This window comes from Rhineura floridana, chromosome 3, assembly GCF_030035675.1.
Source record: "Rhineura floridana isolate rRhiFlo1 chromosome 3, rRhiFlo1.hap2, whole genome shotgun sequence".
Lineage (NCBI taxonomy): Eukaryota > Metazoa > Chordata > Lepidosauria > Squamata > Rhineuridae > Rhineura > Rhineura floridana.
The window spans coordinates 41755659-41771414 of NC_084482.1; the positions used below are offsets into that span (position 1 = coordinate 41755659).

The 15756-nt window shown below is 45.4% G+C and overlaps 1 protein-coding gene and 1 non-coding gene across 3 annotated transcripts in view; one reads left to right on the top strand and one right to left on the bottom strand.

Annotated features, from left to right (window-relative positions):
• The window catches only part of KPNA2 (karyopherin subunit alpha 2), a 31947-nt gene extending 18564 nt beyond the window's left edge, over window positions 1-13383 (bottom strand). Inside the window, exon 1 of one of the 2 annotated variants that reach the window (XM_061615555.1) lies at window positions 13363-13383. The gene's annotated coding sequence lies outside the window, so the exon portion shown is untranslated. Of the gene's footprint in view, window positions 1-13202; window positions 13312-13362 lie in introns of those variants that run through there. The other variant, XM_061615554.1, reaches the window with a different exon arrangement.
• A 183-nt stretch (window positions 13384-13566) lies between these two features.
• On the top strand, window positions 13567-13639 carry TRNAR-CCG (transfer RNA arginine (anticodon CCG)). Its single transcript has one exon. It is a non-coding gene; the product is annotated as a tRNA-Arg (tRNA).
• Window positions 13640-15756: the final 2117 nt, after the last annotated feature.

Below are 15756 nucleotides of genomic sequence, written 5' to 3' on the forward strand. Positions count from 1 at the left end.
TGGAAAAACACCAGCTTCCAAGCTACACAGAGTAACCAGATTTACCAGCCACACTCCCTGCGAACCCCAACAAGGAGGACATTACAGCAGAAGCCAAAAACAAATTCTATGGTGCTGTATCAACAAGGAATCAGGAAATTGCCACTGAGGCTCTAGTGTGACTTCTTCCAACTTGTGAATTTGATTAGTTTAGCTAGCTTGGATGATGGTGTTCTGGGCCATTAGATTCTGCTCTGGGTGGATTATGCATGTGAAAGGGTTTACAAATGTATAACATTGGACTGGTTTCAGTTCTAAAACACTGTTCCCAATCCCAATGCTTTTAGAACCAATTTTATTGGTAAAGGGGCCACTCTGCCTTGCTTTTACACTGTCCTGATCTGCTGCAATCCTAAATACTATTTACATATGGAATTAAGGCATTCCTATTCATTATACAGCCAAGAGAGTGGCTGTATACTATAGCCAGCATGGATATGAAATTGAAAATACCCCCATGCCATTCTGCTGCTTCCCATAAGCACATTTCAAAACAAAACTTTACAAAACTTATAGTCCTGAACTCAGAACTGCTTGCTTAGCAACCCTCTAGGTTTTCATGGCGATACACAAAACAGTCAAGAGACTTCAAAGTGTAAAACAAGAGAAAAAAATCCAGCCCCCTGTTGGACTTTTTTCTGTCAATGGTCTCATAATTTGTTAAAATTAATTAAAAATCAACCATGTTCACAGAGTACTTGTAATCATATTATTGACCTTGCCCCATACTCTGACCTTCATCTTCTGCAGTTTAAAAGTTAAAATGCCTGGCTGTTTTTAATTAATTTAAGAAATTTAACATTGAAGTCAATTATAATGTTGGGCATGTTCAATAAGAACCAAATGTCAATGTTCCGAAAGCCATACTCACAGCTGTTTGGCTTGGCTAATCAGGGGGCCACACCCACACCAGACTTTTTTTTCACTTAGACAGCCATGGCTTCCCCCAAATAATTCTGGGAAGTGTAGTTTGTGAAGGGTGCTGAGAGTTGTTAGGAGCCTGTTATTCCCCTGACAGAGCTCTGGTGGCCAGTGTGGTTTTAACAGTCAGCGCCTCTTGGGGGGATTGTAGCTCTGTGAGGGGAATAGGGCCTCTCCTAGCACCTCTCAGCACCCTTCAAAAACTACACTTCCCAGGATTCTTTGGGGGAGGAAGCAACATTATTAAGACAGCTGATATAGTTCAGATAGTCACTTTAAATATGTTTGATTTACTTTGTAATTTTAGTGAAGTTTCCTATAGTAAATCATTTTCTTTTGCTACTGTTTCTGTGAAATACAGCAACACTTTGCAAAATTTACACTAAAAAAACTCCAAAAACAATTATGGAATAATGGCACTGACCATTCTGCAGAATGATACGATTTTATTACAGTCATAGACCAGACATTGATACAATGAGGCGAAGACCAGACATTGATACAATAAGGCAAACATCATAGGTTTGGGGACAGTCAGACTTGACAAATAACGAGCCGGAGCAAAACACCTTGTATTATACTGGAGGTCGAAAAGTGTTGTCACTCGGGTTAAATGGGTTTGTAATTCTGTATCATAAATTCATTGCAAAATAAGAGATTTTGCTTTAGCAAAACCCAGTGCCAAAATCACAGGTAGAGAGAACCCTAGAGATAATATTTTAGTTGTTAAAGACTTTTTCCAACTGGAACAAAAGACATCAGTTAGCGTTAGTGGGGCCAACCCCTCTGGCACAAACAGCAGTTTTAGCCATAAGTTAAATTTGAGTATCCAAATGCGAGCCTCCATTGTAATGAGACCAGCTTCTAGGCGTAAAACAGAATAAGGAACGCAAGATGGAGTGTCGAGGATCACTCTCAAAAATGTAGTCTGGACTATTTCAAATGGCATAAAGTTATTATAAGTGCCAATTTGGGCTCCATGTAATAGTTGAGCAATTACTTTGGCCATGAAAATCTGAATAGCAGAAGGAACGTGCTGTCCACCTTTGTTGTAATAAAAAGAAAGGAGCGCCTTAGCAGTTTTATGGGTGTTGGTAAACCTGCTCTATGGGATGGTCAGTGATCTGCCAGCGGTGTTTTAATCTTCTCCTGGAAAAAACCATGACTTTCGATTTGTCATAGTTAATTTCCAGGAGCTCATTTTTGCAGTAACTAGCAAGGGTGCTCAGTAATCGTCTCAAACCGACCTGGGTTCATGAAAGGAGGACAACATCATCAGCATATAAGAGGATGGATAAAGGCCTCTTGTACAGACTGGGATGGTGAGTTCCTATAGGTGACAAAATATTAACCAGGAAGTTGATATATAGATTGAACAACATAGGCGCCAAAATACATCCCTGTTTGATGCCTTTAAAAGTCAGAATGGCCTTAGATAAGTGGCCAGCTCTATTGCATCTAATTCGTAGATAGGTGGAATCATAAAGACAATGTATTTCTCCCATCCAGCGTCGGACCCAAAAGGCTGAGACGTTGGTGCAAGTAAATCTTGTTTTATTAGAGTAATGGATACATCAAAAACAGTGCGCTTCATAGAGTTCCTACAATAACTCACTATAATTCCCTAACAACACTTTAGACCTGCTGTGCAACATAAAAGAGAGTTGACGCAACACCCCCCTCCCAACTCAGCAGACTTATATAGGGGAAGTTTTGGAGCGCAATCTCTCACTCCTTCATACCCCTGCCTTCTGACCAGTACGCTTTTCCCACCGTCGAGAGCGAGGTGAAGGAGGGCGAACTTCCAAGGGCTCGTCTGACAAAACAGGGTCCTTATCAACAGACAGGGAAGTAGAAGGCGGGGAAGCCTCAGACATCTCTAAGAGTCTTTTTCGTCAGTAATGCCTGATGAAAAACGGGATGCATTTTGAAAGTGACAGGGAGCTTAAGTCTATGAGCCACGGGATTTATTTGGGCTTCCACTTCGAAAGGTCCTATACGCCTGTCCTGCAACTTACGGCACCGGCCAGGCATATATAGATAACATGTAGACACCCAAACTTGGTCTCCCACTTGAATGAGGGGCCCCTCTTGACGATGCTGATCAGCGGCTCTCTTGTAATCCACTTTAGCGCGCTCCAACTGCTCCTGAAGTAACTGCTGCATAGCATGAAGTTCTTGCATGTAATCCTCCGCAGCGGGAACGGAGAGAGTGTCCTGTGGGGCAGGGAATGCCCTGGGGTGGTAGCCAAAGTTGGCAAAGAACGGGGTGTGTTCGAATGCACAGCATTATTGTAGGCAAACTCTGCTAAAGGCAAATAAGACAACCAATTGTCCTGCTGATAACCCACATAACAGCGTAAATACTGTTCCAAAACCGCGTTTAGTCTCTCAGTTTGCCCATCCGTTTGAGGATGATGAGCAGATGACAGTCTTAATTCACTTTGTAGTAACTTCCACAGGGCTTGCCAAAAACGCGCAGTAAATTGCATTCCTCTGTCGGAAACCAGACTATCTGGTAGTCCGTGTAACCTGTACACGTGTTGGAGATATAGCTTGGCTGTGTCTTGAGCGTTTGGAAGTCCAGCGCATGGAATGAAGTGAGCCATTTTTGAAAAGGCATCGACCACCACCAAAACTGTGTTTTTTCCCTGAGAAGGGGGGAGATCTGTAATAAAGTCCATAGTGATCATTCACCATGGAGCAGAAGGAGTAGGAAGGGGCTCCAACAAACCCACTGGCTTCCCGGTGGCATGTTTTGCTCTCATGCACATAGGGCAGGAACGGACGTAATGCTCTACGTCCTTCCTCACCTTGGGCCACCAGAAGTCCTGGTTGACGACTTGAATAGTTTTGAAGACCCCAAAGTGTCCTGCCGTGGGGGAATCATGGCACTGACGTAGCACTCTGGCTCTCAAGTCTCCTGGGGGCACATAAATCTCCCTTCCACATGAAATCCTTCTCGTCCAGTGTAGTCGCTCCAGCCTGCTGCACCTGGGCAAAAGGATCCTGTTTTTGCGCCTCCCTCACCTCATCCTCCCAAGAGTGTTGACACGCCCCGACTACCCCCTTCTCAGGAGGAATCACAAACTGTAAGGGTCGTGGGGTGGGTTTCCCCAAAAATACAGGCTTCCTGGACAAGGCGTCAGCCCTCTTATGTTTTGCTTGTGAGATGTAATGGATCTTGAAATGAAACCGTGCGAAAAACTGGGCCCAGCGCACTTGTCGCTGATTGAGTTTACGAGCGGTGTATAGACTCTCTAGATTACGATGGTCTGTGCGAACATCGATTTCATGCTGCGCCCCTTCTAAGTGATGCCTCCAAGCTTCAAAAGCATCCCGGATGGCTAATAGCTCTTTCTCCCACACCGTGTAGTTTTGTTCTGAGTCTGTCAACTTTCTTGAGAAACACGCACAAGGCTTCAACCCCCCTCCCTTCTGTGATGGTTGCAAAAGAACTCCTCCGATCACCACATCCGATGGATCAGTCTCTACCACAAAAGGGAGTGCAGGGTCTGCATGTTGTAAAATTGGCTCTGTTGCAAATCTCCTTTTCAAGCTCTCGAACGCCTCCTGAGCGGCTTCCATCCAACGGAAAGGTCCTGAGCCCTTCAGGCAGTCCGTAAGCGGTGCAGTCTGCTTGGAGTAGTTGGCTATAAACTGATGGTAGTAATTTGCGAACCCCAGAAAGCACTGCAAATCTTTCTTTGTCTTGGGGGGTTGCCACGTGAGAACGCAACGAACCTTCTCCGGATCCATTTCTACCCCAGCCGGGGAGACACGGTACCCCAAAAAGTCAAGAGTGGTCAGATCAAACCCACATTTTTCCAGCTTAGCGTACAGGCAGTGCTCTCTCAACTTCTGTAGCACCGCGCGCACATGTGCGTCGTGTTCTTCGGGGGTGTCTGAGTAAACCAAGATATCGTCCAGATACACAATCATAAAACGGTCCACAAAGTCCTTGAAGATGTCATTCATGAGATTTTGGAACACTCCGGGCCCGCCCGACAACCCGAATGGCATTACTAAGTACTCAAACTGACCGTAATAGGTCTTAAAAGCGGTTTTCCATTCATCCCCTTCCTTTATTCGCACCAAATTGTAAGCACCCCTCAAGTCTAATTTTGTGTAAATTTTCATGGATTGCAGTCGCTCCAGCATCTCCCTGATGAGCGGCAAGGGGTAGCTGTTGGGGATCGTTATCTGGTTGAGGGCCCGGTAATCATTACATGGGCGGAGCTCCCCCCCTTTTCTTGACAAACAGCAGTGGCGCCCCGGCTGGGGACTGCAAAGGGCGAATGAAGCCTTTCTTCAAATTGGTGTCCAGAAACTCTTAGTGCAGCTAGCTCCGGCTCGGAGAGAGAGTAGATTCGGCCAGTGGGTATGTGCGCCCCTGGCATGAAGTCAATTGAACAATCATAGGGCCAGTGAGGAGGGAATTGATCTGCTTCCTTTTTGTCAAAAACATCCCGGTAGTCACGGTACTTGTTGGGCAAGGTTATTTCCCCGAGTCCAGGAACTCCTGCCAAAACCTCCAGCTCCCCCACTGGCTGGCAATGTTGGTGGCAATACCTGGAGGTAAACACTACCACGGCTTCATCCCAGAATATGGTGGGGGGGTGCCGTACCAACCAAGGCATACCCAGCACCACTGGGAAGCGGGGCAAGGAAGCCACATAGAACGACAGGTCTTCTCGATGCCCAGGGACCGACACCACCAAACCCTCAGTGGCCCTGGTTACCCCTCCCGACTTCAGGGGTCGGCCGTCTATAGTTTCCACTTCCAACGGCTGGCTCAGTTCGTGCGTGGGGATCTCGTGGTGTTGCACCAAACTTCGGTCCATGAAACAAGAGGAGGCTCCGCTGTCAATCATAGCTTTGGCTAGGAAATTCTTGCCTGAGGGTAGGGTCATGCTAATGGGTAACAGGAGAGCCCCTTGAGATGGAAGTGGTCATGGCAGAGGCTCAGAATTTGAAGCACCCCCCAACTCTCTGGCCTCTACGAGAGCTGGGATGTGGAGTTTTCTGACGGCTGGGGTTTTCCGATCTTGGCTGTACAATTTCGGGCTAGGTGGCCCTGTCACCCACAATACAGACACAGTCCTTCCCTATGGTGCCTCTCCCATTCCTCTTCTGTCAAGCGCGGTCTGCCCCCCCCCAATTTGCATGGGCTACTCTCCCACGAGAGCGGGGACACTCGTGCTGGGAACGGGGCGTGCGTGAGGTAGCGGGGCAGCAACCGGAGCCCAAGAAGTTTCCATCCTTCATTCCAGCTTCCTCCCCTCCAGGCGGCTGTCGATTTGCAAACACAGTTGGATCAAGCCTCGTAGAGTGTCGGGAGGCATGGAACAGGCTAGTTCATCCAAAACTTCGGAGTTAAGTCCATTTCGATAAAAATACATCAAGGCTGGGTCATTGTACTCCATTTCTTGAGACAAAACGCAAAAAGCATTGGTATACGTTCCCACAGAGCCCCTGCCCTGTCTTAGAGTTCCCAGCTGGCGGGCCACTGTCTCCTTCCTCTGGGGGTCTCGGAACATCTCCCCCATCGCGTTCTTAAAAGCATCAAACTGCCGCAGTACCGGATCACTGCGAATCAAGTACAGGGTGGCCCATTTGGCCACTTCGCCTTCTAACAGGCTGATGAATGCCACCTTCACATCATCCGTCGGAAACTCTGCTTGGCGCACCTGGATGTACAACTTACACTGGGCTAGAAACGTGGCAAACTGTTTCACTTTGGTCCCCGTACTAAACGGGGAGTCCCACAGGGGACTTTACAGGAACTGGCGCTGCTCTTGGCTGCGCAGCTTGGACTTGGGCAATCAAGGCTCGAAGATTCTGGTTCTCGTCTTGCAAGGCTTCTGTGGTGCCTCGGAGGTTCTGGATCTCTGCATACAAGGTTTCCATGGTTATTGCTATTCCCCCTGCTGCTCCATTCTGATCCATGTCATCTGTCATGGGAACAGATTCGAGTAGGGATGGTGGTTGCGACAATTTGTCCCGTCCAGAGTCGGACCCAAGACGCTGAGACGTTGGTGCACGTAAATCTTGTTTTATTAGAGTAATGGATACATCAAAAACAGTGCGCTACATAGAGTTCCTACAATAACTCACTATAATTCCCTAACAACACTTTAGACCTGCTGTGCAACATAAAAGAGAGTTGACGCAACACCCCCCTCCCAACTCAGCAGACTTATATAGGGGAAGTTTTGGAGCGCAATCTCTCACTCCTTCATACCCCCGCCCTCTGTCCAGTACGCTTTTCCCACCTTCGAGAGCGAGGTGAAGGGGCGCGAACTTCCAAGGGCTCATCTGACAAAACAGGGTCCTTATCAACAGACAGGGAAGTAGAAGTCGGGGAAGCCTCAGACATCTCTAAGTTACGGGTGGACAAAGGGGGAGTTACTGCTCTTTTGGAATCCTCCCCTAACAGCTCCGAGAGGGCGTTTGGAGGCTGAATACTATCCTGAAAGGGGGAGGGTTCACCCATGGGAATTGGCGGAGCATCTAACACACTCCATTCCTCCAAGGCTGGAAACGACACAACAACAGCTGGACCTTCCACGCCTTCTGCCCGTGGAGGCGCCTGCAATTCATGCCTTCCCCCTCCCTGCTTGTCGAGAGAGAGCAGAGGCTCGACAGTATTAGAGCAAGCAGACGTCTATCAATATTTGTGGACTCTTAATTTTTCCCATAGTTTGTGTCTTGATATCGAGTCAAACGCTGATTTGAAGTCCATGAATGCAGTATAGAGGGCTCCTCCCAGGGGCGTTGTATATTCTTCTATCAGGTGGCATAAAACAAGACCGTGATCGATCGTAGAGCGGCCAACTCTAAATCCCGCCTGCTCTTCTGCAAGAATGTTTTCTTGTTCCATCCAAGTTAGAAGTTTGTTACTTAAGTGGCTAGCATAATTTTTACTAATAATATTTAGCAAACTATAACATCTGTAATTGGATGGATCAAGTCTAGTGCCTTTTTTAAAGATTGGGATAATTATTGCCAGTCCCCAGTCATCTGGAATAACAATATCCGAGTCGATACGAGTAAATAAAGTAGCTAAAACCAGCGCCCACCAGTCCACATTGGTTTTAAAAAGCTCAGGTGGGATGTTGTCCGAACCAGGTGCTTTCCCTATTTTCAGTTTGGTGATTAGACTAGCAATTTCCTTGGGAGTGACGGGCGGTCTTTCAGGAAAGTTTCGGCCCTGTAATTTAGGTGGTTGATAGTGGGATTGTACTCTTGCATAAATTTTTGAAAAACGTTCTTCCCAAATAGCTACAGGGATGTGATAGTCCAGATTGGGAGAAGAATTGGGCCATCCCTTTGAGACCAGTTTCCAGAAAGAAGATGAATCCTTTGCTCTGGATGCTTTTAACAGGCATTGCCAATCTTCTGTTTGTGCCAGGGATTTTTTTAACTTTAATTAGATGTTTGTATCGTCTCTTCTCCTCCAACCATTGTAAAAGTAGCAGAGGGGAGTAAGTCTCTCTATAAGCTTTATACTTATCAATGAGAAGATTCTTCTGGACTACACAGTCATGATCAAACCACGATTTGGAGTGAAAAGTAGCTCTAGAGGGCTTGGGCGCCGATTTGGATAATAGATTCTTTTGAAGAACCAGTGTCAGTTGTTGAAATATGTCAATAGCCAATTTTGTAGAGGTTGCATCTATAAGAGCTTCGAGTAGTAAAAGGCAACAATCAGAATTTAACAGCCCTTTTAAATCAGTTTCCAGATTGAGCGACCATTTGATTCGAGCTGCTCACACTTCAAATTCCTCATCAAGAGTTGGTCTTTGGTCGGTATAGATGGTTTGGTTGGCACAGGACAGGGCCAAAGCAAGCAGTAAGTGGTCGCTTTCAGGACGAGCATCTACAGAACAGGAAGATATAGCATGAAAAAGCTCCTGGGAGACATTAAAAAAATCAATAGTAGAGGCTCTGGCTCCAGATAGAAATGTAAATTCGCCTTCATTATCTCCAATGACTCAGCCATTTACCAGGGTCAGGTTCAGATTATTCAGCATCCTCATCAGGCAAAAACTGGAGAAGTTGATGCCTTTATCTTTTGATTGCCTGACCGGAATATCAAGCAATCCCATTGTTAATGGCAAAGGCTCATTAAAGCGGGAATAGAGGGCTTCACCGGACGAGCCTAACCTTGCGTTGAAATCACCTGCTAGGATAACCATGGTATCCGGGAATAGAGATGACAATTTAGCAATGTATTCCTCAAGTCTTATTATGATTGCCTTCGCAGGTTTTTTTTGTCGGCATGGGGGTAAATAGACGTTTACAATCAATAACCGAGCCCAGTTAAAATTAAGTACTATTGCGACGGCCAGCCCCCCCCAGGGGGGTCTGGATTGATGGTAGAAGCTCGTAAGGTGGTCAAAATGAGCATACACAGACCTCCTTTGGGGCATCCGCCTTTAGCGCTAGGGGATGCAGCAAGCGTGTAAGATGTATACCCATTCAGGTGGATTTCCCCGCATAACCATGTCTCCTGTAACAGGATGATATCATGTTTCTTAAGATAGTCAGGAAGTTTAAGTCAGAAGATTTATTCTTCCACCCAGAAATATTCCAAGACAGGAATACCAGGTTTGCCATATGATGCTTAGCTGGTTGTCAAGTTAAGATGGAATGGGTAGGAGAATGAATCGGCCTTGACATTAAATCAGATGGTAAGTCCAATATGGGCTCAATTGGGGTCATTTTCTCCAAAGATGAATCCATCCTGCTTACATTGGATATTACAGGCTTCCCAGTAGTTGGTAAACAGTTCTTAAGATGACCCACCTTCTGGGGAGAACCCACTTCATTATCATCAAGCCTTCTCATATCTGTCCATGTGGGATGAGCAGCAACCATATTAGATGTAGTGACCAATTTCCGATTGAGGTAGGGCTGTATCGTAATTGGTGCAGTTAGATTCATTTCAGCCGAGGTCAGAATGTGGTAGGCACCTTTTTTGTCTTCAGATGATCCTGAGGGAACATCCTTTGGGACATTAGGATGATCAACAAGAGAATTGATGACAACCTCCTTCTTAGCAAGTACTGACCCGTTATTGTCCTCGGTCGATGGGGGAGTTCTTCTACTTTCCAAGAGGGATTTTAAAGTATCAAGTCTTGTTAAAATTTCAATTTGATCAACTGAGGGCAAGCTGGTGAAGGAATTAAATAACATTTTCTCCTCCTCCTCAATGAGGGGTATCATCGACTTTTGATTCGTTACCTCGGATTGTGCCTTTAGGAGACGTGGACTATGGAGTTTGGTGAGAGGGCAGCATACTTCCGTTTCAAAATCGATTAAGTTTATATTTGAAGTTTTATGGAAGTTTGTTGTTGTTCCTGTCTTCCCAGTTGAAGAATGAATAAATAACGCTAGAGGTGGTGCTAGATTTGAAAACATTCTTGATATTAATATGCCTCTGACGTGCAGCGCTGCTCCGTTGTCAAGGAGCATTTTGGCTTTGCTCGGTTCTTTAAAAGTCACCACCGTGTGGGCGTTGACATAGTTGTAGAATAGATAATCTATTTGACATATATCTTCAATGGTAATTGTATCCAAGGTGGTGGTTTCGATAATTTGTAAAAAATGGATTTTACACTCTTTTTGAAATAAAAAACCTTTAGGTTTGGGATAATTCGAAAGGACCAGTTTGCATTTGTTGAGTACAAGGCACCAATTCGGGGCTCTCCTCAACTTCTTCGATGTTTTTGGTTCTGCCAGCATAGGCATCCAAGGGTGCTGATGATCCAATGCCCATGTCGAAGGCTGGATAGTGGTAATAGGAGGAGTCGAGGTTGGAAGAACCATCGCAGTGCGTACTATTATATCCAGCCTTGTTTGAGTCAGACTTGGAACATCTAATGTTAACTACGTTCTTGGCGGTTGTCTCCTTGTTCTCTCTTAAGGCAGTATCCATTATTTTAAACAACTTCCGAAAGAATAGATTGTTAGTATTATGCCGGGTTTTTAGATGTTTAATGTTCTTACTCTTCTTGTGGAGCTTCAAATGACTACTCTGGTTCGTTCTAATTTTTCTCTTGGGTTTTTTATTGCCCCTCAATGATAGATTTTTAGTTTGACCAGATTGTAAAGGAACAGCAGTGGGCACTGACCTTGAGTTCGCATCTTCACTCAATCTCCCAAATTTTATATATGCCTCGACCAGGGTAGTCAAAAGCTGGTTAGATTCAGCTAGGAACGTTTTAATATTTTCTATTTCCCTAATAATAATGAGCAACCACAGGTCCATTAATGGGGCCTCTCCTTCGTGTGGAGCAATTGCGGCCTTAGGAGACTCACTATGGGGGGAGAGCTTGCTAGTTGGAATCTTTTCACAATCCAAATAACCCAAGACTTTTGTAGATTTGTTAGGACTTCTACCTGGTTCTTCAGTTTCTTCCACGGGACCGTCGTTTTTAAATAAATTAGGTAAGTTGGTTAGGCCATGGAAATCTGAGCACTCCGCCCACGCTATCTCTTGTGCCAAGTTTGGGAGAGCCGGGCCACAAACATTAGTTTGTAAACTCCCATAGTTATCCAGAGACCAGTCCAGTAATGGAGTTGAATGATGGGGGCTTTCTTCGACTGGCTCTATAGCATTCTGTCTTTCATTCTTACTTTCATTACTCTCCTTAGGGGAGTAAAAGTGGGTAATTTTCAGCTGCTCAGATCGTCTTCTTCGCAAAGTAAGTTCAAGTGAAGGAACAATCCCCAAGTTCTTATAGTCCTTTCTGGTGAATACCATTTTACAGCCCTTCCACCTTAAGAATTACTTTCGTGGCAAGCTGTAAGGGCCGTTTGAACAGTGCAGCAGTACAGCAACAGGGTAGGTCTGGAAACAGAGCATTCACAAATATCAAGCTGCACTGGCTTGTAATCCTAAAAATGTCGTCAGAATCCAGTAGCAAGGGAAATAAATTATGCTGGTAGCTTACTTGGCAAGACTCTAGAAGACACCGACCGGAACGGAGATAGGCAACAGCAGAGCATTATCTTAAAAAAGCATGAAGAGAGCAGCTTTTCAGGACAAAGTCTTAAATGAAAGTAGATGTTATGACATTCCCATCAGAGAAAGAATGCAGAACTTGGCCTTGAGGGGAAAAACATTGGTCGATAAAATGCAAAGCTGAAAGCTTAACGTCCGTCTAGATCGCCATCTTGACTCTCTCTCCGCATTCATATGTCTCCAGTGGACATGAGGAATGTCTCAGTTTGCACAAGATAAAACAGTGGGAGGTGAAATATATTCTAGCAAATTTCTAGGTGTATTCTCTGTTCTTAATTGACCATGCCCACCTCTACTTAAGTGAAGTGGTTTTAGCAAGCTGAAAACCTGCATTTTGGGTAAGCCAAGTTTGTTTTTTCCAGCAGCTAGATTCATTACCTAAGTAGCAACAAATTGTAATCAATCTGTCACACATCATGTGACATTGACCAATAAAAAGGCTTTGAAATTAATAAAAATAAATTTGACAGATTTCTAGGATGAATAATGAAGAACTATAATTTTCTAGGTTAAATTCTCTTTAGAAACAGTAGTAACACAGGAAAGAAGCAAAGTAAGAACACTAACAAACATACAAAAATGTAATTCTCCATCTTTGGAAATGGCAGGTGTGGCTACCACTCACTTTATGCTCAGAGGCACATGTTACCAAATTCTTCCAAGCTACACAGGAAGTGGATTGGACTGTGAAAGACCAACCCAAACTTGTAGGGCAGTAGAATATCTCAGACAGGAGGTCAGGTCTCCTGCTCCCCTGGTGCATTCACTATAGCTGTCCAATTTCCTTGCTTTTTAAAGTTTGATAGGAATATCAGTTGGCATTCTTAAACTGCAAGGGTGTTTTTGCCTATTAGTGAAAACTTACTTGAGCTAAAAGCCCATTTTAACGAAATGGGATTTACCTTCAGATAAACATGCCTATATTGGAACTTTCTTAGAAAAAACGTAGGTTTGAAGGAATAATGCGATCTAATTATAAAATATCTTTGACTTGTAAACCGCCGGAACTATGTACAGTATAAATCAGAGCGCTTTAGAAAGTGGAGTTTAAGTGTAACGAAACACACAGTCCGCGGATAGGCTCAGCCTGATAAAATCCCATCATGTTCCGATTACAGACGTGGAAAGAGCAAACTTTACACGCCACTGGTGATAACAGCCCGAAATGTCAGGTCGTGAGGGAAGGGAGAAACGGAGTCAAGCGACCTACTGGAACCTTAGAGTCAAACTGGAAGGGGGAAGCCTTCTTTGTTGTCAGGCAGGTCACGTACGTCGTCGTCAACACCAAGCTATTTCATCCCACGGCAGAGCTAACACAGTCTGACATGCGCAGTATAACCTGTAGTTCTAGGGGCGGAGTTAAAACGTACCCGGCGTTTGAATCCGGTGAAGATAAAGCTGAGTGGAGTGGAAAGGAGGACGGGGCGGTTGCTATTAAAGCGCGAAGCGAACAGTATTCAGGGGGCGTGGTTTATTTTCATGGGTCGAAAAACGAAGAGGGACGTGAAGTGGGCGGAGTCATGAATGGCCGGGCGGGGCCCTTAGAATGCGGCGTTCACCAGTTTTTGCCAGGTGACCCAGTGGCCTAATGGATAAGGCATCAGCCTCCGGAGCTGGGGATTGTGGGTTCGAGTCCCATCTGGGTCGTTCCTTGCTCCTATTTTGCAACAAAAGAAAAATTCACAAAGCACTTTCCGTAGTTTTGATAGACTTCTGAGCTCTTAGTACTGCGCGCCTAACCACCAATACGGCTTTGAATTAATTGTGCCAATCCTGTTTAATATGACTAGAGATGAGTGGACAAAGGCTGCAAAATGTAGTAAGTTTTAACGCATTTGCACGAAAACACCGGATAAACCTAACCAAACCATGGGTTCCCCCCCTCGCTAAGCAGCTATTAGGAATCGGGAATCAGGCATGCACGGTGATCAGCCTGCATCCTAAACGAAAGACGGTCTTACGCCCGAGAAAATGTGCGGCTCGTGGCTGGAACAGCAGGAGCTGTATTAAATAAAGCGAATAAGCGGACGAGTAAAAACTGCCTTCGACTGCCTTTATACTTCTACTATTAACCCCTTGCATACGCGGCTTGGCACAGTATGGTGAGATAGGGATCCAGAGAGCTCGTGCAACGAGTCATTTTCTAAATTTGCAAGCTTCTCACGTACAATATTTGTTTTGCCCATCTACCGCAAACGGGGCCGAAGTTCCTTCCCCCAGGACTAAGCATAGGAAAACTGCTTACGCCAGCAAGATCCAAAACTGAGCTATTTAAGCTGCACACTGACTTAGAAGTAAGCACCAACACAGAGAGGCTTGCTTTAGAGTAAGTATGTATAGGATTACGCTGCGAACAACACACTCCAGGTTTAGGATGTGCTTATAAAATCCTAACGCTACCTAACCCTACATAAAAGCATTGTTCTCAAGAACCACTAATACCTAAGCATTAGTTTTATAGCCACATCTACGTAGTTTATATAAATCAAAGTAGTTTTTCTTCGTTTTCTATGCACTGGCAGAATATTCTTTAATTAATTAATTAATTAATTAATATCCCGCCCTTCCTCCCAGAAGGCGGTTGATTCTAGCTTTTTCGGGTGGCTAACTGAGCTAAGGAGTTGGATATACACAACCTGGCCTGCTTACTCAGCCTTCAGAAAGCGGCAGAAGAAGCTTTTTACATCATGAATATCCGCTTTTCCCCGAACTGCAAGAGGAGATGAATCCATCAGGGCTTGAAGTTATTCCACCTGCTAACGGGGCTGCAGGCAGGCAGCGGAGGGGAAGCCATAGGCAAAAGTGCGAGGAGCAATTAATGCGATTACAACCATGCAAAAAAATCACACGCTTGTCCTTAAACCCAGGGAAGGGAGAGGCATTATCCTACTTCGAGGACACGTTCCAGCCAGGGACGAGCCCTTGAGGAGGCCAGAGAGTAGACCTGGTGTTGAGAGTGAGGGTCGGGGAGAGGGCACGGCCTATGGAGAGTCTTGGGGGCTGGATAGAGAGACCTGAAGGGCTGCCTTTGGACCCTGGGCTTGAGCTTCCTCACCCCTATGTCAGGCCTTTCCCCCCACTCCCCCCTGCTCTGTAATCAAGAGCTGTATTCTAGAGCCATGGGTCTAGCTAGGGGGGAAAAGCACTCCTACAACTTCACCCCGTTCTTCTGCCTGTATCAGGAAGGGCTGCTTTGACCTGGAATTGCAAGGGAGAAATTCACCTTTCCTCACAAGCTGAAGGCATTCTACCTGCTAAACCTCACCTCTTTTCTCCAGGGGCCTGTATGGATTCACTACTACGATATTGTTCTATGGGGGGCAGCTGCTTTAAAAAACGTTTGGAACATGAGAATATAAGAAAAGCCTGCTGGACCAGGCTAGTGGCCCATCTTGTCCAACATCTTGTTCTCACTGTGGCCAACCAGAAACCACATCTGGCCCAGAATTTGGTAGTGAGGGATTTAACTGGGGCTCGCTGCTCATAGCATATTACTTCTGTATTGTACTATCCTCACTGCCCTCCTCCCCACTGGTCTCGTGAGTCCAGTTCAAAGCACTAGCAACATTTGGCTTTTAAAGCTCTAAATCGGGTGCAGAACCAAACCCCATCAGTGGCCATGGTAGCTGGGGCTGATGGGAGTTGGAGCACAACCGCATTTGGAACGCCATAGGGTGTCCACCTCTCACCTAAATGATATAAAGAATCACTATTCTCATATGAGACTACCCAGTCCCTTTGGTTATCTTTAGAGGCACTGCTCT